This window comes from Thunnus thynnus, chromosome 5, assembly GCF_963924715.1.
Source record: "Thunnus thynnus chromosome 5, fThuThy2.1, whole genome shotgun sequence".
NCBI lineage: Eukaryota > Metazoa > Chordata > Actinopteri > Scombriformes > Scombridae > Thunnus > Thunnus thynnus.
The window spans coordinates 26,153,824-26,162,281 of record NC_089521.1 but is presented as its reverse complement, the minus strand read 5'-3'; positions in this window follow the sequence as shown (position 1 = coordinate 26,162,281).

Sequence of the window (8,458 nt, the reverse complement as noted above, 5' to 3'; positions counted from 1 at the left end):
ATGAGAGTGCAGAAAAACTTGGATGGCTGCTGACACTGTGACTAAAAAAGTCAACATTTTTCATCTGCAGACTTTGTCAAAAATGCATTTTTTTTATTCCAAATTACACTCCTCAGAAGGATTCACCTCAAATTTGTCTCAAAATTAATATGTGTTAGTCATTCACCCTTGTGGTTTTTTTTAATGACCTTTTTTTCAAGTCAAGAAAATTAACTCATCAGCCTACATTCTGCATGCAACTGTTTTTTTTGTTTGTTTGTTTGTTTTCTTAAAGTCATAGCATAAAGATAATGTAATTATACAACTAACAATACTTTTAATGTACTTCTTAACAAGGCTAATAGTGTTAATGTTCTTTTTAATCTTCAAGAGCTTAAGCACCCTTAGGACTCAGTGACAACAAACATATACTGTGATTTGGATATTTTCCAAGAGGAACTATCAACCATCTTGAATATATTTTTTTACCAGAGTTGCTAAATTACTCTGACAGACACCTCTTATATGAAGTGAAAAGTTACTTTGAACTTTTTTACCAAAGAGTGAAAAAGATTATTTTGAAATGTCTAGTTTTCATCATATTCCAGTGTTAAACTCTGATGTTTGCAAAAGTCATGTCAACAAGGTTTGACTATGTGTTGTGTGTATGTTATTTCCCAGATACAATATACATAAATAAACATAAATTATGAGATGCACAATCGCCCAATATGGACATAATTTCTAGGGATACTGGGCTACCAAACACTGATAAATTATTTGACTGCAACCTAGTTTATGCATAGTCTTAATTGTTTATGTTTGGATCTAATTTATGGTTAAGATATCATGCTAATCCCACAGTGTGTCAATAGAGTCACCATCCTGAATGTTAATTTCTTCCATCACTAATGGAACCCATCTCCATCTATCAAATGACTGTTAAAGTGACAAAACACCACATACCTCTGTATGCAGATGACATTTTGTTTTATGTATCTGATTTTGAAAATACAGCCAAACATTCTCTCCACATTTAACAAGTCTGAATCATTTTCGGGCTATAAAAATGACATGGTTAAGCAGGTTGCCATGCTGTACATGCTCGCATGTTATTGCAGCAAAATCTCACCTTGTACTAACTGTAAGAGAACTATGATACTTATCCAAAGGAGATCCAGACGAGATGGATGATGAACTAATTGATTTGACTTTTTTAGGCATATTGATGAAATCTACATGACATTTTTATGTAAGAGGAGCATGTTCTGTTGCGGGACATTTCAGATGAGCACACTTCAAACTTGGTTTAGCTCTATTACACCTTAAAGAGGAACTGGAGATGTCCTGTCATTTCCCATCAGGTTCAAAGACTATTTGTTTTCAGGGACTAGCAACACATTCAGTCTTGTTCCAGTAGTTACTCCATGACCACATGGAATCGGAGAAACAGGTGATCTGTAATTATAGGAACATTTTCATCAACTGATGTCTCTTGGGCAAATTTAACCTACATCATCCTCTGGGCTGTCACTCTTCTGACATTGTGACTAGAAAGGGTTTAATTCAACTTTTAATATTTACACTAGGGTCATAAACTGTAATATTTAAGTTTGTATAAGCTACATCTCACAAAAGAGCAAACACACACTTGTAAGTTTTTATATTTGTATTAGTTTCTAAATGGAATGGTTTTGTTGTTTGAGCAGTAAGATGAAAAAAATAATTAAATTCTGCCTGCTCATGAAGTTGAAGGGCAGCATCATCATCCCAAAAAAGAGAAATTTGTGTACTAAAAATGCAGTAGAAATCAGTGATAATGTAGAATACAAGAAGGCAAATTGCACAGGATTATGCAGTCTCATTTGCGCCTCAGTGATAGATTAAGCCCCAGCATTCAAAGACATTGTGTTTTGTTCAAGGGTGGAAGTGACTTTGCCAAGACATTGTGAGATAAGAAGCTAACTGTTATTAGTTTAATGGGAATGATAGTCTGCCCAAAGCAGTGTGTGCAAGTGGCATGGGAGCATCATTTTTCTTTGTAGTCATTCTTGCACAGCACTGAGGCTGAGTAACAGTGAGAGAGCAACAGCCTGCCAATTGTTTTGTGGGAAATCTAAACCACTGAAGACAAAGTGTTGCTCATATGTCTACTGCCCTAACAGAGCTAGGTCCAATTTGCTGCAATTGGTGTAAATAAGCCCCTTCTTATCCCTCTGAAATTGAGGGTAGGTTTTTGTTAATGTCACTTGGTAAGTCCAGTGAACTGTTAAGTCTTCGTTATATGACAGGCCAACCTATCTCACTGATGTAAGGTTATGCTTATATTGTGCTTGTGACTCCAGTGCAACACTAGCCAAACTGTTACTAACCAAAGAGCTACGTAGTTAGTCTGCTTTTCCAATTATTAGACATGTGTGGGGACCATTAACTAAATGCTACAATAACATTTATGAATCTCCTTTGCCATGATTATGGGTAGTTGGCTGCTCATTGTGTGTACTTCTTCACCCTTATCACCATCACAGAAATGGTGCTCTGGTGTACTTACATTGTCTCAAACAGACTTTCATGATCTTGATGACTGTCATTATCATATCAGTTCAGCACCTAAGCAACATTATAGCTTTGAACTGCCTCTTATTAAAATAGCTTTTATCCAAGGATGTCATACTACAAAATCAAAAGGACCACCACCAAAACTCTGTGCAGTCCCTGAACAATATCCTTTACAGTATGAGAGGATTTTGTTAATGTGTATGACTGTTGGATTTTGAGTCTGTATTTGTGTAGGTTATCTATTTGCAATGATAAAACCAGATGTCAGTGATGCCAAATCCAATTCCTTGCACATTTGGTTGCTGCCTGCAAGCCCATATTACAATGCTTATTCAGGACCTTGGCAATTTAAAGCCCATTGAGGATAGTTTCCCCCCCAGCTTATACCAAATACACTGCTTTCCATTTTTCCTGCGCCAGGCATTTTACATAGCAGCACAATAATACAAGTCAGGGCAAATGAGTGACTGTGAGGGTGAGAGTGAGTGACAATGAGTGAGTCAATGTATGTGTGTGTGTTTCTGTGTGTGAGTGAGTGTGAGTGACATAGAGAAATCGTGGGGCCATTTGTAAGGAATTATGCAAATTATGTTCACAGCGGCTACTGTATCTGTTGGCATAAGAGTATAATATATATGCAAGTATAATATGTGTATGCATGTTTTTGACTGTCTTGTTGCATTCAAGAAACATCTGAAATCTGAGCTCTTCTGTGAACACCTCAACACTTGAGCCCCTTTAATTTTTTAGCACTTTGTTCATTGTTGTACAGCTTTCTTGTTGTTAATGGTATTTCTTATGCACTTGTCTACTTCCAGTTGTTAAAATATCTATCTATCTATCTATCTATCTATCTATCTATCTATCAATCTATCTATCTATCTATCTATCTATCTATCTATCTAAAACATACTAGACATTAGATATTTTGGTCTTCAGTTTAAACACAACACCCCATAATGACAAATTCAAAACATTATAAATACTGTAAATTTGTGACCTTTTAATGCATAAATGTACAATTAAGCCTTTGATTATATAAAAGAACATGTAAAAATAAGGCTTTTGCTGTCATGTTCACTTTATTATATATGTTAGAAAAGCGTGTTGTGCTCCATGTTGCTCTTTTACAGAAAATAAAATATGAATGTAAAAGTCCCAGCTGCTCTTTAGCACTGATATCAAATTTTCTGTTGTCTTATAGGAAAAAAACAATTTAAAATACAATAAATGAAAACACTAATGTTGGAAGTTGAAAAACTGAAAGCAGATTTGAGAAAGTTAAAAAAGCATGACTGAAGTTGCACACCTTCATTATCATGTCACAAGAAGGCAGTTGCTAAGATACTTTAAACTGTGACCACAATAGTGTGGTCCTCATTCCTCTGAACAAGAGCTACTCTGCAAACCATGTTCCAATTAATTAAGAGTTCTTTGCCTGTCTGTATGCACACTGATAATATGAAGTGGATTTGACACACAAATAATGAAGAATGTGGCATGGTGGTTTGTGTGTCTGTGTTTATACAGGAATAGAGAAAGGCAGAATGAATCTGTGTAGTGTTTTTGCCAGCAAACCCACATGGAAGTACATGAGTATTTCAGAGATGTTGTAAGTGCCTGTGCCACTAAAGTATATTCAGTTTAACGGTCAGAAGGACAGGCACATTGCAATAGGGTGGTAAAACCGAGGCTTTTAGGGAGCTAGTGCTAAAAAGGCCACAAGGGGTAGAGCGCAGAAAGATTGATTGGTGTTGCTGTGGCACTGCTTGGGATGCTTGTGCAAACTGCTGGTGAATGTTTTTGAATTAGGTGTTAATCGAATCAACAAACAGATGAAAAACAGACAAGAGCTTACCCATTTTAAAATGACACTTGCAATTTTCATACTGTTGGGTAAACATATACCATGATTGTTTGTCATGTTTTGTCATGTTTACATTGTGGCACAAGTACAAGAATGATGGCTGTCAATTTCCAAACAAATAAACTGAAATGTAATATATTTGCAGTATGAATACTGCATTGAGTATTTGTGCCAGAGCCCATTGCCTGATTGTGACTTTGACATCTGCCTGCTGGGCATGGATATTTTTTGACCCTGCAGACCTTGGAAAATCATCATAATATTGACAAGACCATGCAGGCCAAGTTTAGCATAACCCTCTCACACCTATGAGCATAATGTCTGGCTTTCCCCCCTGTCTCAGCTGCTGCTGCAGGAAGAGAGGCTGTCCTTGTTGTCGACTGGAGTACATAAAAAAAACAGGGTGACAAATAATTTGGCTCACTATATTCGTTGCTCTGTCTGTGCTGCTGTAAAAGGAGAACATGAAATTTCTGTGGCTGTGGGCCCATCTGCCTAAGTCTGGTTCTGTCCATGGTGCTGAACAGATTAGAAAGCAAGTCGACTGTTGTGTTACTCAGCTTTGAATCAGTGACTGGTGCTCTCCATGGTCCTGGAATCACAGCATGCATATTAGCAGCCTCCAACACTGCTACAAGGTATATAATTGCTTCATGTTGACATTATACAATGTGTGTAAATGTTACTGGTTGTAATCTAGTGCTAAATTGAGTAGAGAGAGAGGAAAAGACTGACTTCTTTTAACATGCTGCTAAAAAATAAAAAAAATAAATAAAACAAACAACCAAAAAAGATAATATTTTGCAAGTTCAAATATTAATATCATAAAAAGCAGTCCTCTTTCTATGGCTGGGTGGTTTGGCTTGTGTATGTGTAAGAAAAATTGTACAATGTTGTGGTTGGGTTGCAGTCACAGCATGGTGCAAAGTGCTATGTGTGGGCCTTCAAAAAAGACTTAACACAAAATCTAAAAAGTCTTTTGATGAGAGACCTTCTGCAGCTTGATAGAGGAAAAAAATCTGTCCTTAAAAAAACAAGGAGTTTGTAAAATAGTCCTATGTCTTTGCCACTAAAATATGTCAGCCTTCCTTCCAAAGTTTTTTACTCATCCTTATGAATTCAATGCTTTGCAAGCACTGTGGCTGCATCTGATGACTGTATAGCACAATAGTTTATGATGCATCTATATCACAATACTGCTGGCAATACATTTTTTTCTTGACTATAATATTTCTGTCCTTCCTGTGTCTTTTTTTAACAGTAAGATAAAAGACAGTTATGTCATATACTAGACATTACATATTTTAGTCAAAATATACATGAACATATGTACAATTTAATGCAATCACATACACCATCAGTAGCTGCTAATCATGGCAAGAGAGTCTATTATTATTCCATTATTCCAAAAGATACCAAAGGGACAAAAAAGCAAAGGAAAGATTTACATGAATATACCATTGCCAAATCCTGCTTTCACTTCATGTAGAAGACAATTTGAATTCCATTCTTAAATTTCCATTTGTCACCTACTGTAGGGGAAAAAAGTCACTCTGAACACCAAAATTTAATTTGGAAAGAGGGGAAATGAATTAAGCTGGAGTGGAAGCTCTTCTTTCTTGAAGACACATTTTACGATTTTGGTTGAAAATATGCGTGTCTTTCAACACAAGAATCTAGCTATAGTGTGATTGTATAAAACTGATGCTCTGAGGTGTATTAATATGAATATAAGATGGATTCTTGTTAAAAGTCAGAGCCTATTAGTACAACTGGACTACAAGAATGACAGCCTTGCAGGTTAGTAAGCAAAAACACATACCTGCCCAAGAACAGGGGACAATATTCTATTGTAACAAGCAAATGGTTGTTTTATCATCTCATCACGAAACCATTTATCTTTTAGAGTCAGGAATGTACATGTGACAGACACCAGACCCTATAACAAAAGATTAAGGCCAGTGTTGAGGAACACAGCAGAACAAATTAATTATTGATGGGATGCTTTCAAAGCCCATGGCGTCACTAGGTATCCATTGTTACCTCTGTTGTTGGTTGCAGCTCTTAGCAGGGTAGAGAGGATGGAGACGAGGCAGGCAGGCGGGGAGGCTTACAGACCAAGAACTTAGCCTCTCTCCACCCTCCCATGAAGTGCATCCTGCTGAAGCTAATTTTCTCTTTTCTCATGTCATTCTCTTTGGGCTTCATTCATCTCACAACACTCTAGACACATTTGATCAGTGTTGCTAACATGCAGGTAATGCTTGGTTAATTTATGTTTACACAAAAAGCAGTAAGGACCAGATAATTAATATCCCACCTAGGCTCAGATGAAAAATGTTGCCAGACATGATTATTTACAACTATTTTCAATCATTCATTGTTTAATTTTACATCCACGGGGAAATATAATGTCAACTGACTTTTAGTCTTAAGTAGCTATACAGTTACCTCTACAGCTGAGTTAAGATGTGGTCAGGTCTAGTGTACTGATCTGGAAAGAAGAAGAGTGTGTCCCCCCCTTAAGGAATGGTTTCACAGCCAGGCAGTGGGAAACAGCTCTAAAATACAGAGAAAATACCCTGTACTCATAGTGAGAGTGTCTTGGCCATGCGTGAACTGATGCTGATGACATTCACATATAGCTGTGATGCCTGAATGGATTAAGTTGCTCTGAGGGGTCTGTGCAGAGAAGCTCAAGGATGCAAGAAGCACATAGACACATTGTAACATTGCCAGACAAATACTTTAGTGGCATATTCTCTGTTGTGGCCAATGAGTGAAAACTTAACTGAAATGTACACGCAATGAGTGTGTCAGATAATGCATGGTATGGAATGTAATCGGGGTTTTAATACCTGAGTCTTTTTATTCTCCAAACCACTTAACAACGGTGAAATCACATCATTTTCAGCTCATGTCAAATGAGAATGTGAGATTGTTAAAAACCTTTCAAAAGTCAAAACACTTTTCACATTTTATCTATATAGATGTTCCCATAAGTGATACATCGTCTTTTAGCTACTAATACATTACATGACTTGCAGTAATTAGAGATGAATTCATTGTTAAACACCCAGACCATTGATGTCAGCAATGATACATGTGTAGACATACTTGAATGCCTGCTTAAGGACAGCAGTTGATTTGAAAAGTTGTCACAAATGAAACATTTATACTGTTGGTTTTTAGAGGTCTCTGTACACTCCAGTTCTCTTGCTTAAAATAATGTGCCAGCCTCACAAAACTGGTATTAAAAATATTGATTTGACCATAATCATGTTTAAAATATCCAAATATACACATTTTAACATTCCAGAGATAAACATGTTAAAGGTTGTACATGTAATATTTAGCTTTATTAAAAGCAAAATGAAGCATAAGAGCTGGTAATAGCACTTGGTAATTGCTGAAAAGCTAAATGTAAGTTTAAATCTGCAGTATAAATTTGGAACACTGGAACTACTCTAAAGTTTTGTATTACTCGCAAGATAAAGTCCATCAAATACATTTGCTCTTATAAACATGTGGAACTGATGCTGAAAGGTGTTGTGTTAGTGTAACACATGAAACAAGACTGAAAGAGAGGAAAAAAAAAAACTTTCAAATTTTAATGAGAACTTCATTTTTGTTTCAGAATTTTAAAAACCTCTAGCCTAGCCCTGTACTAATCAGCAGCAGACCAAGGATTAGGATTCAGGACCGGGGCCTCTCATGGTTGAGCAGACACTAGTGAAAACGAACACCCAAGGAATCCATCCGATTTTCTGTCCTCCCACACACCTTTGCTAATCAATGTACACCATGGGCAGTGATTACAAATGAGTTATATCACTTGGCTACTAAAACTTATCTCAAATGTTTTTAAAATTGACTTCATAATCATAAATCGATCTCAGAATATTTCACAAGAACCAGTGAAGCAGAATCCCCCTTTCATTATCATACATTTAAGAACAGCAATATGATCTTCTCTCAATTTGACAACACATTAAAGACAGTGAAATGAGAACAGTGGATTGGACAAGAATTTGCTAACTTTTCCTGCCTTTC